This window comes from Heterocephalus glaber, unplaced genomic scaffold, assembly GCF_053883595.1.
Source record: "Heterocephalus glaber isolate CG9 unplaced genomic scaffold, H.glaber_assembly_v1.0 deba00001463, whole genome shotgun sequence".
Taxonomy (NCBI): domain Eukaryota; kingdom Metazoa; phylum Chordata; class Mammalia; order Rodentia; family Bathyergidae; genus Heterocephalus; species Heterocephalus glaber.
In genome coordinates this window covers 797835-813497 of record NW_028258310.1, presented here as the reverse complement: position 1 = coordinate 813497, position 15663 = coordinate 797835, and the positions used below count along the sequence as shown (strand labels likewise).

Here is a 15663-nt window from a genome sequence, read left to right as displayed (position 1 = left end):
AATTTCCTTGATGAGTTTAAAGAGTAATGGCATTAGTTCTTCTTTAAATGTTGTTTAAATTTCAGCAGTGAAGCCATCTGGACCTGGGCTTTTCTTTGTTGGTAAATATTTTATTACATTTTCAATTTCACTCATTGTAATTGGGGTGTTTAGAATTTCTATATCTTCTTAATTTAATTTTGGCAATTCGTATCTATCTAGGAATCTGCCCATTTCTTCTGTGTTTTCCATTTTATTGGAGTAGAGGTTCTCAAAGCAGGTATTGATGATCCTCTGGATTTCTGTTGGATCTGTTGTGACTTCACCTTTTTCATTCTTTTTTTCTTTCCCCCCATTAACTTTATTGGTACATTTTAGGTATACAATACAGTTACAGTCATCATTGGGATCTTGTACCATTACATGAATCTCTTGGTTCTTATTTTTTTTCCCCTTTCCTTGCCCTCCCTTCACCTCCTCCACCCTTCCCTTTTTACAAAGACCTTGTTTCCATTATTTTCCTCTTCTCATACTTTTTCCTTTTCCTTTTTTCCCTTCCCCTACCCCTCACAATTCCCCTGGTCTTTTAGACCTTTTCTTCCTGTTACACAACATCAGTTATACATTTTTTAAAATTACACTATGAAGACCTAGGAGATATTACCACAGATTTTACAGAATTTAAAAGGATATAGAAAGCATATTACAAAAATCTTTTTTGAAATAAATTTGACAACTTCTAAGAAGTAACTTAGAAGACAAATTAATGAAACTAACTCTGGAGGAAATATAAAATTTGAATAGCACCTATTAAAGAAAGTATATTCCTAGCTTGAAAACCTACCTATATGACAACAGCAGGCTCATAAACATTTTAACTGATAAATTATATCAAACAATTAAAGCAGAAAAAGAAGGAACACTTCTCCCCTCATTGTAGGAAATCAACATTGTGCTAATCCTAAAATTGGATAAAGGTAATAAAAGAAAAAAGTATGAACATAGATAGAAATTTGTTTAACAAAACAAACTATTAGAAGTCAGATCTGGCAGGATGTAGAAAGTGGTTTTGTTATAGGGATGGCAGTGTTGTTCAGCATTGGAAGATCCACCCCCAAAAGTCATCATTTTAACAGAGGAAAGGAAAAAGCCATGTGATCCTGTCACTAGTTGGAGAAAAAGTATTGGACCAAATTCTACAGCTGTTCATTGTAAAAGCTATCAGGACACTAGAAGTAGAAGAGAAACTTCTCAACAAATTAAAGACATGTACTCCATACTTCCAGTGAGAACGCCTTGTACGAATGGAGAAGCTACAATGCTTTCTCCTTAAGGTGGGGAACAAGGGAAGATATGCTTACTCTTTATCTGTCCATTAAACTTTGTAACCTAGTCCCCCCCAAAATAGTCTGGCAATAAAATGACACAACTAGGATAGGATTGGCACAGCAGAAGCAAAATCTTTATATGTAGATGAAATGATCATCTACAGAGAAAACACTAAGAAATCTCTAGGAGCCCCTAGAACTTGTACTTGAATTTAGCAGGATTAGAAAACACAAGGTATATATAAAAATTCAGGTCTGTGTATACTTGCTATAAATGAAGAACTGGATATTGAAACTTAAAAGTTATGTAGGAGTCAAAGGACCCAGAAAAGCCAAAAACAAAAACAGTGTTGGAAGAAGTTTAGCACCCAATTTTAAGACTTCTTCTAAAGCTACAGTCATCAAGGCAGTGTTGGGGTAAGGAAAGACATATAGATCATTGGAATAAAACAGAGAATCTAGAAATAGAACCACACATATATGGTCCACTGAGTTTTGAAAGATTATTTAACATTAGCATTTTATAGAATATAAAGTTGATTCAAGAGCTGAGGAAGAGATAGTGTCTTCAGCAAATGGCACTAGAACACCTGTTATCCATATATAAAAAATTAACCTCAACCCTTTTTTTCCATACATGAAAATAACTAGAAGGGATCTATGAATCTAAAAAAGGAAGAATAAAAGTATAAAACTTCAAGAAGAAATTATAAGGGAAAATGTTTATGAATTTAGGGTAGGCAAGAACTACCTAGGATACAAAAAACATGATGTAAAAAGAAAAAAATTGATAAATGAGATTCCATCAAAATTTAGAACTTTAAATGACATCATTAAAATGAAAAGTAGTCCTAAACAGACCATATTTACAATGCATATTAACCTATGACCAGAATATATAAAGAATTGTTAGAGCTCATTAATAGACAACCCAATTAAAATGTAGACATAAGAAGATGATAAATAGCCAGTATAGCACAAGGAATGGTGTGCAACTCTATGAACATAGACAGAAATTTGTTTTAGAAATTTTTTCTAGAATCAGAAAAATACTAATCATTACAATAATAAGATTGAATTATACACTCATTAGGGAGATAAAGTCAAAAGTTTTAAAAGCCTTGTCATGACTTTTTCTTTTTGTTGGATTCTCCCCCTTTGCATTTAATTTGTCACGCCCAATGGATTCATTCTGCTGAGTTTCCTGGGGTTGTGATCCTCATTGTCTTTTCCTAGAGTATTGTCTAAAATTTTTTGGAGTGCTGGTTTGGTATTCATGAAGTTCCTGAGGTGCTCTTTATCATGAAAGTATCTTATTTCTCCATCAATTTTGAAAGATAGTTTTGCAGGGTACATCAATCTGGGTTGGAGGCTGTTTTCCTTTAGTGGTTGAAATACATCACTCCAAGCTCTTCTTGCCTTGAGGGTTTGCATTGAGAAGTCTGCTATGATTCTGATGGGCTTTCCTTTGTATGTGATTTGTTTCTTTTCTCTCACTGCTTGTAGAATTTTGTTCTTCTGTTGGATTTCTGGAATCCTAACTATTATATGCCTATGTGTAGATTTTTTTTGATTAAGGCTAGCTGGAGTCCTATATGCCTCACTTATCTGTATGTCAAGTTCTTTTCCCCTCCTTGGGAAGTTTTCTGCCGTCACTTCCATGAACAGTTTTTTTTTTATGTCATCAGCACTCTCTCCTCTTTCTTCATTGACTCCAATCAGTCTTATGTTATTCTTCTTCGCATTGTCTAGCAGCTGCTGGATTGATTTCTCCTGTTCCCTTACAATTTTAAGGCAATTTTTCTTTTCCTCCTCACTAATTGCAATCTTATCTTCTATATGTGAAATTCTATCCTTACATTGGTTCATTCTGCTGCACAGACTTTTGATGGAGTTTTTAATCTCTTGGAAATCTGTTTGTATCTGTTTTATGGATTCCATTTGTTTCCTAAGTTGGGATTCCATCATATTCCTCAGATCCTCTATTTTTTCATCTGTGTCCTCTCTAGATTTATTAATCATGTCTTGCACCATGAGCAAAATCTTTACTGTTATCTGAGTAATTATTTCTGATTTCATTTTTCCCAGATCCTCTTTTGTTGTCAATTTAGAGAGTCCAGGTGGTTGAGTATCAGAGTGTTCCATCTCGTTTCCCTTTGGGGTTGCTGTAGGTGATCCAGAAGTCTGTTTTTGAGGCTTGTTTATGTGTCTTTTCATTTCCACAGTGGGGAGGGGTGTGCTTCTGGCACCCACGGGACCCACCTTCTCTGCCCTAGGAGCTTGGGATGGCAGCAGGGGAGCTTCCTTCTGGGTGCTGGGACTGGCTCAGCTTCTCTGCCCTAGGAGCCTGGGATGGAGGCAGGGAGCTTCCTTGCAGGTGCTGGGACCGGCTCACCCTTTCTGCCACCTTTTTCATTCTTAATTGCATGTATTTGTGCCTTTTCTTTCCTTTTTTTGATAAGGTTGGCTAAAGGTTTATCAATTTTATTTATTCTTTCAAATAACCAACTCTTAGATTCATTGATTTTTTGTATTGTTCTCTTAGTCTCCATTGCATTGATTTCTGCCCTGATCTTTATAATTTCCTCTCTTGTACTAGCTTTGGATTCATTATGCTCTTCTTTTTCTAGGAGTTTGAGGTTCTGCATTAGGTTATTTATCTGAGTTTTCTCTGTTTTCCTAATATGGGCATTCACTGCTATGAATTTCCCACGTAGAACTGTTTTCATTGTGTCCCATAGATTCCTGTATGTTGTACTGGCATTTTCATTTACTTGTAGAAACTGCTTAATTTCTTCTGTGATCCATTGGTTGTTCAAGAGGGTGTTATTCAGTTTCCATGTGTTTGTTGGAGTTTTGTGGTTTCTTATGTTATTGATCTCCAATTTTATTGCACTATGGTCTGGTAATATACAGGGGGTAACTTCAGTTCTTTTACATTTACTTAGACATGTCCTGTGAGCTAGCATGTGGTCTATTCTGGAGAATGACCTGTGTGCAGCTGAAAAGAATGTGTATTCCGATTTTGTGGGGTGGAACACTCTGTAAACATGTATTAAGTCCATTTGTTCAATAGCTTGGTTCAGTTCTAGAATTTCCTTGTTAACTTTTTGTCTAGATGATCTGTCTATTTGTGATAGTGGGGTATTGAAGTCCCCCACTACAATTATGTTAGTGTTTATTTCGTTTTTCATGTCTATTAATATTTGTTTTGTATAGTTGGGGGCATTTGTATTTGGTGCATATATATTTAGGATTGTCATCTCTTCCTCTTGGATTGTTCCCTTCACAAGGATGTAGTGACCATCTTTGTCTCTCTTAATTAGTTTTGGTTTGAAATCTGCTTCATCTGCAAATAAAATTGCTACCCCTGCTTTCTTCTGGGTTCCTGTGGCATGGAGAACTGTTTTCCATCCTTTTACTTTCAGTCTATGAGTTTCTTTTTGAGTTAGGTGTGTTTATTGTATACAGTATATTGCTGCATTTTCCTTTTTAATCCATTCTGGCAGTCTATTTCTTTTGATTGGTGAATTGAGGCCATTAACATTGATGGTTATAATTGATAGATATTGATTTACCCTTGTCATGCTGTTTTACTTTTCTTGACTCTTTTATTTCTTATTTTTTCTCCCTTTCCCTTTAGTGTCTTACCTTGCCTGGTGGCTTCCCTCTGTTGGGCCTTATGGAGTTGTGGCCTTCATTGCTTTTTTCTAGGATATTGTTTAGAATTGCTTGTAGTGCTGGTTTGGTGTTCATGAAATTTCTCAGGTGATCTTTGTCATGGAAGTATCTAATTTCCACCTCAATTTTGAAAGATAATTTTGCAGGGTACAACAGTCTAGGTTGGAAGTTATTTTCTTTTAGGGCTTGTAATACTTCACTCCAGGCTCTCCTTGATTTGAGGGTTTTTGTTGAGAAATCTGCTGTGATTCTGGTAGGCTTTCCTTTGTAGGTGATTTTTTTCTTTTCTCTAACTGCTTGTAGGATTTTGTTCTTCTGTTGGGTTTCTGGGATCTTGACTATTATATGTCTAGATGTACATTTTTTTTTTTATCATGGCTAGTTGAAGTTCTGCCTCACTTATCTGTATGTCCAATTCTCTACCTCTGTCTGAGAAGTTTTCCACTATTACTTCTGTGAACAGTTTTTTTATGTTAATTGTGCTTTCTCCTGTTTTTTCATGGACTCCTATTAGTCTTATGTTATTCTTCTTTGCATCGTCTAGCAGTTGTTGGATTGATTTCTCGTGGTCCCTTACTATTTTTAAGAAATCTCTATTTTCATGGTGTCTAACTGTGATTCTGTCTTCTATATCTGGTATTCTATCTTTAGATTCCCTCATTTGGCTGTGGATACTTTCAATGGAGTTTTTGATTTCCTGAATATCTGTTTGAATCTGTTTCATGGATTCCATTTCTTTCTTATGTTGGGCAATCATGGTTTCCATTTCTTTCTTATGGTGGGTATTCATGGCTTCCAGTATGTTTCTGAGCTCATCTATTTTTTTTATCTATTTCTGTTCTAGATCCTCTAATCATGTCCTTCACTCTGCTCACCATCTCTGTAGATATCTGGGAGATTATTTCTGCTTTGAATTTTTCTAGTGCCACATTCATCTGTTTTGTTACTTCCTGGGCTATCAGTTCAGGGCATCCAGGTGGTTGGTTATGGGACTTTTCCATCTCATTTTCCCCAGGATTTACCCTTGGTGGGGTGGAAGTCTGAGTTTGTGCCTTGCTTAAATGTCTTCTCATTTTTGTTTTTGGTGCTCTCCTTGGTTTAACTCCTGGGTTGATAGTTTAAAATTGCTTATTGTAGGTATCTTTGTTGCTTGTAATTAGAACCCTTTTGGAATGATTGCTTCTCAGAGGTGTCTTCCAGATATAGCTGGTCTTTAATTTTTGAGTCTCTAATGACTCTAAGGCTATCTCATTTTCCTTATACTAGGAAGGTTCATTGACTAGATCAATAACAACACCTTAGCCCAAGTGATATAATCAGCAGCACCATTGCATCAAGTATGTCTTTGCAAATGACATTTTGTGGTAGTTATTAATCTATCACCTTTAGCTGTGTGAATTAAATCAAGATTGAGGACCAACCCAACATATAAGTGAATAAATTCTTCAATATAACAACTTTACCCTTTGGGATGGGGAGTTAGAAGGGGTTGGGGAGGGAGGGATAGATGGGAAGAAGGATGGGGAGGGTTAGCAGTGTGGCCAGAGGACACAGGTGAGAAGGAAAAAGAGAATAATAGTAAAATAAAGAAGAACTCCGAATGAGGACCAAAACAGGGACAATAAGGAAAAATGAACAATGTGCGAGAGCAAGAGAGTGAGTGTAAAAGAGAAAGGAATGAGAGAAGAAAGAAGAAAAGAAAGGACAAAAAAGGAGAGAAAAATATTTGCAAAGAGTAGAAAGAAGTTAAAGATAAGAGGAGGAAAAGAAAAGAGAAAAAACCAAACTAATAGTATTAATGTAGGGAATTAAAAAAAAAAACAGTGAAGATGTTGGGCCTCTTTCAGGGTATGTCTCTACTGTCAGAATAGGCAACGTGGGTAGCAGTGTTCAGATATAAGTCAATGAGTCTCAGCAAGCTAGTTGCAGACCCATGAGATTCAGGCAGATTTCTGGCTGCAAGTCCCAGGTTGAGCTCCCTGTCCTCCTGTAGGGTTGAACTCTGCAGAGTTGTATTGCAGATTCCAGCTGCCCTTCCCCTGAAGATAGTCCCGGTCCTGATGGGAGGTGAAGATGACTCCAAATTACCCAGTACTGTGGTCTGGTGACCTCTGCATCTTTATAGTGTGGAACCAGTTGTCCGTACAGAGAAGAGGCCGGAGGAGCAGGGGAGCGGGGTGGGATGTCCAGTGGATTGTTGCCTGGCCGGGGGCTGATTCAGTGTGTTCGGTGCCTCGCAACCTCGATAGGGCGTCCGCAGACCTGCCTGTCTGTAGCAGGCTGAATCGGCATGTTCCTCACGACTCATGACCTTGGTAGGGCGTCTGGACTTTAATTCTTTACTTTTTTTTTTTGTACTGGGTATCAAACTTGGGACCTTGCACTTGTGAGGCTGGTGGTGGCATTACTGAGCTAAATCCCTGGCCCTTGGACTCTAATTCTTTTCTCTGATGGTCATTCATGTTTTGTATCATTTTGTATAGACTTGCCGATCATTTCAGTTATTAGGCCCATTATTGATCTGTTTTGCTATCACTTCTATTATCCTTTCAAATAATTCAGCTTTATTGCTTTTGATTTCCTCTCCTTTGATTCCACATAGATCAGTTTTGGGGGAATTGAGAGTTTTGGGAGATATTTCATTGCCTTGTTTTTTCATGTTTCTGTATATTTTTGTTTTTGTTTGATTTTTTGAGATGAGGCTTGTGGGTTGATTATAATGGAAAACTTTCTTGTTACAGTAGAGACTTCTGTAGTTAATGTCCACTTTTAAGCTATGCTTTCCAAGCACTGGTAATTATTAGCCTTAGACTATGTCCCAGGATCCAACTGCCCTTGTTCATTTGAAAGGGGTGTTTTCAGTTTATTTGGCCCAGCACCAAGTTATCTCAGAATGGATGGCAGTATTGTTAATGACACAAAAGCAATCCAGATATTGACTTCTGGGGAAAGCCAATTATTACTAACAACTGTGTTGCCTTGGCTAGAGTAATAAAATCAGCAACAATAATAGCATGAAGACAAACTGGATATTGACATACACTAAGAACTAATAATTTACCACCCTTAACCATAGGAAAGAGATCTATAATTATAGTATAAACAGTGAGACAAACCAAATATTGAATGACAGTAAATACCTACTAAGTGAAACTACCTCTATTTACCTCTACTAACTGCAGAACAGTATTCAACAATAATAGCATACATTAAACTAGCTATTTCTAAAGATTCATAAAGCTTTGTAGTTATTCTAGCAAAGGTAGAGGGGTGGGGAATTGGAGAATGGGAAAAATTTGAAACATTTATCAATGAAAGATGAGGAGGAGTAGAGAGATGAAATAGGAGATTCTGTTGAGGAGTGAAAGGAAATTAATGGTATTGGAAAACAGTAACCAAAAGAATGAACAAGAAAAAGAGCAAAAAAGAAAGAGAACAAAATGCTGGAAAGAAAAGAAAGGAATAAAAATAAAGTTAAAAGGCAAAAACAGAAAAAATAAAAAAGGGCAAAAAACATCAAACTACAAAATTCTCCTCCTGGGCACTGGCTTCATCCAGTCTTGTCAGTTTGCTGTCCTTGCCTTTGGCCCTGTGCTGGAGGAAGCCTAGAACCGGCTTGGCTTTGGGAGGTCATAGCCAAGGGAGTGTGGTGTGGCTGTTGCTCCCTATGTGGCTGCACCAAGGGTGTGTGGTCAATATTGATGTATTTTTAAAAGGCACCATCTGTATTTAGATGTTTTAGATAAACTGATCTGTTAGAGGGGCCCATGATTCCAGTTGGATTGAGTAACCAAATAATAGTTTTATATTTGTGATTTTAAATTAAAAACATTACTAAATTTATAGAGTACCAGCAACCTCTGCAGTACGTTCCAGTCTCCTGCCCAGTGTATGACACAGGATTGAAGAAAGACTCAAAGACAGAATTAAAGAAAAAAGTGGGAAGCTAAGATGGCCAGTGCTGATCAACAAGCAAGCCCTCGTCAGTCTAAGTCACTGATTTTTTTTTTTTTTTTGGTACTAGGCTGGTAGGGCTATTGGAGGCAGTAGAAAGTTTAGGAGGTGGGGCCTAGTCAGAAGCAGTAGGTCACTGGGGGCTTCCTTTGAAGGGTGTGTTGGAACCCTAGTCTCTCTCTTTGAGAGAGACTCTCCTCTCCTCTTCTCCCTCTCCCCCCATCATAATGTTCTGCTTCAGTAGAGCCAGATGAATGTGAATTAAAACATCTGAAACCTTGAGCCAAAATAAATGTCTTCCTTTCAGTTGATTTTCTCAGGTATTTTGTCACAGGAACAGAAAACTGACTACACACAAAAAGTGAAGTGTTTTTTAAAATTAGGTAATGAAAATGCTCTGAAATTGCTTGTGATGATTGTGGCACATCTCTGTGAATATGGTATAGTCACTTAAATTTTACGCTTGAATTTTATACTTTAAATAGCATGTGAATTGTTATTTCAATAAAGCTGTTAAAAAGAATTATTTGAAAATTGAGTTTGTGAATCAGTTGTAATACTGAAAAATTAAAAATAGCACACTTAGGGCCAGAGATTTATCTCAGTGGTTCTGCTGCCTGCCTCACAAGCACAAGGACCCGAGTTCGATCCCCGGTACCAAAAAAAAAAAAAGAAAACACACTTATAAATTCAGTTTTAAAATATTTAATAGCTTTAGCTTAACTAACTTATAAGAGCTTTCTTAAAAGTTTTCTAGGACAGAGATTTAGCTCAGGGATACTGCGCCTGCCTTGAAAGCATAAGGTCCCGAGTTCGATCCCTGATACCAAAACCAAAAAAGTTTCCTAAGTAAAAAAGAGGATTATAAATTATAATTAAAAACCTAAAGAAATGGTAGGTTTGCATTTAATTGAATTAATTAATTATTTAACTTTTGGGTCATCTTGAGATGGGGTTTTGCTATGTAGTCCAGGCTACCCTCAAGCTCAATGTGGAGCCTAGGCTGTCAAGATAACTTGTAATTTTCCTGCTCCCATCTCCTAAATTATTAGGATTATAGACTTTTAAAATTTAACTTCAATAAAATGAGTAATAATAATAAAAATTAAAATACTTCATGAATGCCTAGAAGTCTATTTTGGGATAACAGGATGAGATTTGCTCTAGCGTTATTCATTACATTACAAATTAGTAGTACTGAGATCATTGCAGAATAGATTAACAAAAAATTCCAGCAAAAGTAGATTTGAAAATCTAATAGTTTTGAAGTTAGACCTAATGCGTTTAACCAGATCCAGCTCTGGACAGTTATATTTTATAGAATGGAAGCTGTTAAAATAACAACTCTATCTATCTTCTCCACTGTAAAATAGAGAAAGAAAAGTATTTGCTTCCTAGAATTACTGTGAGCAGTAAAGAAGATAGTTCATATAAGTTACTGAGTTATTGGCACAGAAAAGGTGTTGAATAAATTTTCATTATTATTAGTTGATCAATCACAGAAATCGTACTGGGTGTCTTAGTTATGTTCCTTGATGCTGAGACAAAAATCCCTGACACCCAAAGTTGAAGGAGGAAAGGTTTATTTCAGCTCAGTTTGTAGAGGTTTCAGTCCATAGTCAGCTGGCTCCAAGGCAGGGCGGTATGGCAGAGGGGACTAATAGAAGAGAACAGAGCAGGCAGGAGGCAGCAAGCAGGAAAGCAGCAGCAGAAGCAGCAACCTGCCTCTCCCTTTCATCCCATCCAGGCTACAAGCCTTTTGTGAGGTAACACCCACACCCAGGGTGGGGCTTCTGTCTTCAGTAAATTCATTCAGTCACACCCAGAACTGTACTAATTCTAATCAGTGGACTAATTTAGTACCACACACCCTTAATCCTAGCATCACATTCCCTAGATCCAGCCTGCTGGGAAAAGCCCCACCTATGAGCACATGAGACTTTGAAGGGATGTCTAGATACAAGCCATAATTCTGGATAGATGCACAGAATCGACATTCAATGTTCTCACTGCATTTGACCTCTTTGCATCTGTTCTCTCTTCCCAAACTTGATTTCTTTTTGCATGAGTTGCCCATTTTCTAATGTACGGTCCTTTGCCTATCAAGGTGCTGTTGCTCATGGATAGGCAAGGAACCTGAGCTTGACTGACTGAATCCCCACTGCCTGACTCCGGGGAATTTATTTATTTTCTCTTTTTTTTCCATTAAGTTTATTGGTACATTTTAGGTATACAATACAGTAACATTCATCATTGGAATCTTGTACCTTTACATGTTTTTTTTCCCCTTAGATTCTTCTATTGGTACATTTTAGGTATACAATGCATTTACATTTATCACTGGGAACTTGTACCTTTACATGGTATATCTTGGTTCTTATTTTTTCCCCATTCTCCTGCCCTCCCTTCACCCCCTCCACCCTTCCCTATTTACAAAGACTTTGTTTCCATTTTTTTCCTTTTCTTATATTTTTTCTTTTCCGTTCTTCCCTTTCCCCTACCCCTCCCACTTCCCCTACTCCTTTAGACCTTTTCTTCCTATTACACAATACCAATTATACATTTTGATCCTTATTTACACTTTTAGTTTTTCACACCAGAGAAACTAATTGGTATTTACACATGTGTGTCCCATTTATTTCACTTAACAGTATCACCTCAATGTGCATCCACCTAGCTATAAATGTCTCTAGTTTCTTGTTCTTTATGGCTGAGTAGTACTCCATTTTATTAAAAAAACACATCTTCTTTATCCAGTCTCCAGTTGATGAGCAATTGAGCTGTTTCCAAGATTTAGCAAATTGTGCTGCTATAAACATGGGTGAGCATATATCACTGTGGTATGATTCTTCTAATTCTTTTGGGAAGATATCCAGCAGAGTAATAGGTGGGTCAAATGGAACTTCTAATCCTAGTTGTTTGAGGTATCTCCGTATTGATTTAATTTTGATGATGAGGGACAGTTTAGAAACGTGGGCCCAAGCAAGGGAGGCACAGAATTGCAGATATGGCCCACAAAGCCAGACTCATAGTGTGTGGTAGGAAAGTGTACTTCCATTTGGGCAGTACGTCTGTCAGAAGCTGATGTTTGCTCTCCAAAAGGTGATTGTTCATGCAAAAAATGAGCTGAATAAAAAATAGGGATAATAAGTGTCAGAAAATCTGTAGGTCATGCCTGGGCATGGGCCCAACCTCGGACTTCTGGTGTGGGGTGCATGGGAGCCCAGCTCATCTGACCCACATATTGACAGATGGAGGTGGTGGGGAGACCCACCCCATCCTATCACGTTTAGCTTTGTGTGCTGGCTCAGGGCTGTGACTACACAGTGGGAGGAACATTACTTCCCCATTTTAGGTAATCTGAGGTATTTCTTTTCTTTTTTTAAAAAATTCAACAAATATTTATTGAATGCCTGTTATGTGCTAGATATTGTTCCAGGTACTTGGGTCATAGAGAATAACACAAAGAGCCCTGCCCTTTCGGAGCTTACAGGCTGTCATTTACTGCCACTTGACTTGCATTCTGCCTGTGACCTTGTGCAAATCTCTGCACCTCTCTGCATCTGTCGTCAGCTGCCCAATGGGGGAATAAGCAGGATGGGCTTAGAGGTGGATACTGTGGTGGACTGCAGATGCTGATGGGATACCTGCCCAACCCACTACCCAGACAGTACAGAGGCCTGGAAGTTTGATTTTTAATGAAGTACAATGGGAAGAGGGTGGCAGGAGCAGAGCCATGCTGGCTGGTGACTTGTGGTGGTACTGGTGGCAGGGGCCCACACCAGCTACATGAACTGTTGCTGTTGCTGCTGCTACTGCTTGGTGGCAGCCTTGTTGGCGAGGTCTTCAGCCTTCTCTGTAGCTGCAAGCGTGGTCTACTTTGCCTTCTCCTTGGCTTCCTTGGCTGTCTCAACAAGTGTTTTAGAAGGGGCCTCACCTTGCAGCTTGGCCAAGATGTATTCAAAACTCTTCATGGTCTTGGTCACATTACTTTTGAACTGGGCGAGGCCAAATTCCTGAACAGCTCTGGAGACACCAAATAAGCTAGAGGAGACCCAGGCTTCCTGCTGATTTCGATCCAGCCACTATTGTCAGAGTTCACATAGTAAACACATCGTTCTGCCACCACCATCACCTGGGCATAGTTGATGTTCCAGGTGAAGGTGGTCATGGTCTGATTCTGTGGGTCCACTACAGAGTCGTCCAGGATGTACACTGAGCGAGCAACGTTGGCAGGAAACAGTTGCTCTGCCCAGTGGGGCATCTTGTTGGTCTTGGTCAGGACAGGAGCTTCTGGTCAGGTCTCGGTGTACTGTATCTTCAGTCAAGACATGTTTGATGTAGGGATTCAGATACCGCTTCCAAAAGGCAGCCAACACTTGATCCCAAGAACTTTGGAGCACTCTCTGGCCCAGGAAATACTTCACCATCGTCCTGGCCTGTGCAGCATCAGGGGTGCGGAGCCCAGAGGGCATGCAGAAGCCAGGCCAGGCTCAATGCCTGCCCGCCAAGTTCTCAGCTCAGTCACCAACTTGCCGCGCCCAAGTCGCTGCCACCTCCATGAGGGGATAGTATGGCCTCACCAGGAATTTCTTTCTTTTTTTTTTTTGGTACCAGGGATTGAACTCGGGTCCTTGTGCTTGCACAGCAGGCGACGAAACCACTGAGCTAAATCCCTGGCCCGGGAATTTATTCCTTGAGTGAGGTGGTACAAGAAGGAAAAATATTTTCTTATTGAAGATGCAGTCTGTTAGTCCATAGCCAAGAATTGCATGGGAAGCCCAGGGTTGTGGCTGGTTGGCAGTGCCAGCAGTTCCACAGAGAAGCAGGATGCGGCAAGACAGAGAGGACAAGGTGGAACTCCCTCACACCTCTGCACCTGATTCTCACTGTGTCTGACAGACCCTCATGAGGGTTGCTCTGCTGTCCAGATCTAAGTGAGCTCTTCTTTGCTCAACGCTTAACTAGCAACAATACAGAGCAGGGGATTCTGGGAAAGAGAGCTACAAAATAAATCACGTTGATGGCTGCACAAATAAATCAAGTTGACAACTGCATATTCCAGCACAGGTTTTTGTTTTGTTTTGTTTTTCCAGCACAGTTTTTAAGAAAATAAATGGAGATGACACACATGAACACACAACAACACAGAATCTGGCATCTAGGTAATGTTTACAAAAAGCTCATTTATTTATCATAGCATTCATAAAGCAATTGACCTGTGCTGATGGTATTTAAACTGGAAGTCATTGTTTATGGCATGTTAAGTATGTTAATTGCTGACACAGATTTTGTTACAGTGAATAGTTTTCTAGTCTACCATATTTCTTCCTATGAACATGTTTGGAAACAGTTTCTGTAGATAACTGTTGACTGTAGATAACTGTAAACATCAAAAACAATAAAACTAAGTTGCGTGTTTCTTGTATTTATATTTCTTTGCACTAGTCTTATAATTCTATCTTTAGTTTTTTATTTGTTTGTTTGTTTTGTATGAGAGATCGAACTCAGGATTTGGTGCCTGCCAGGCAGGCACTGTGCTGCGGAGCTACATCTCTGGCCCTTTTTATTTTTATTTTTATTTGTTTATTTATTTTTGGTACCGAAGATCAAACTTGGGACCTTGTGCTTGTGAGGCAGGTGCCAGAACCATTGAGCTAAATCCCCAGCCCCTTTTTTAGTTTTAAAAATAAGAATAGCAATCGTTTTCTTATTGTCCTATCAAATTTTGACTTGTATTTGTTATCTCAACATTTTTTTACAATTACAAGTTTTTGTTTGTTTGTTTGATTTTTGAGACAGGGTCTCACTATGTAGTGCAGGCTGGCCTTGTACTCACTATGTAGCCCAGGCTGGCCTTGAACTTATGGTGATCCTCCTGCCTCAGCCACCCAAGTGCTGGGAATACAGGGGTGTGCCATCGTGCCTGGCTACTTATGACGTACTTTCTTGATCTTAATTTCTTTCTTTCAATTTTTTAGTATAGGTTTCACTATTTTTCAAACTATACTGAATTACTGCCTGTGCCCTTCTCGCCTGCATTTTTCTTACAAGTGAGGTAACTTATTAGCTTTTGTAAGAATCTCAGTTAATGTAATTGTATTACAAAGTCTCTTTCAGGACACAGAAAGTGTGCTCAGTTAGGATTTTGAAGAGAATTTAATGAAGGAGTATTTGCAGAGGTATAGGCAGGTTTATAGGTGTCAACAAAGGGTGCAGAGGCCTCCAAGGACTAGCAACAATTGAAAACTATTCCTGTCCCTGGTCCTGAAAGCACCAAAGGAAGAGGTGCATGGGAGGTGCAGGAGTCAAGCAAAAGGGTTGCTAAGCGGGAGCTACTCTTATAAGGGACAGAGTCCCCACAGGACCTATGCTGGACAGAGTAGCAGTGAAGGGAGGGACCGTTCCCCTTCTCTCCTGCCCACCGGTCTCCGCCAGGGCTCTCACTCTGCAAGCACAGTTAGCTGCCAGAGGGGTGGGGTGCAAGGGCTGCAGTATCCCAAGGACCACTGCTCCGGGCAGTAGAGAACGCACACAAGTGCAAGTATGTCTGTGTGAGCATCAAGCAGGTTTTGTGGCTGCTCCCCAGACAGTGTCAGAGAGACACAGGCCAAGACTTGAATCAGGTTGAGGTGAGGTGGTGTTTCTGACAGGGTGAGCACAAAGCTGGTAGAACTTGTCATTGGTCACCAAAGAGGTGATGAGATTAAGAGGTGAGGCT

At 39.2% G+C, this 15663-nt stretch overlaps 1 long non-coding RNA gene and 1 pseudogene across 1 annotated transcript in view; one reads left to right on the top strand and one right to left on the bottom strand.

Annotated features, from left to right (window-relative positions):
- Window positions 1-15663, top strand: part of LOC110351114 (uncharacterized) — a 62988-nt gene that overhangs the window by 44771 nt on the left and 2554 nt on the right. The gene's annotated exons all lie outside the window — the stretch shown is intronic.
- Window positions 12637-13372, bottom strand: LOC101722338 (PRELI domain-containing protein 1, mitochondrial pseudogene; annotated as a pseudogene).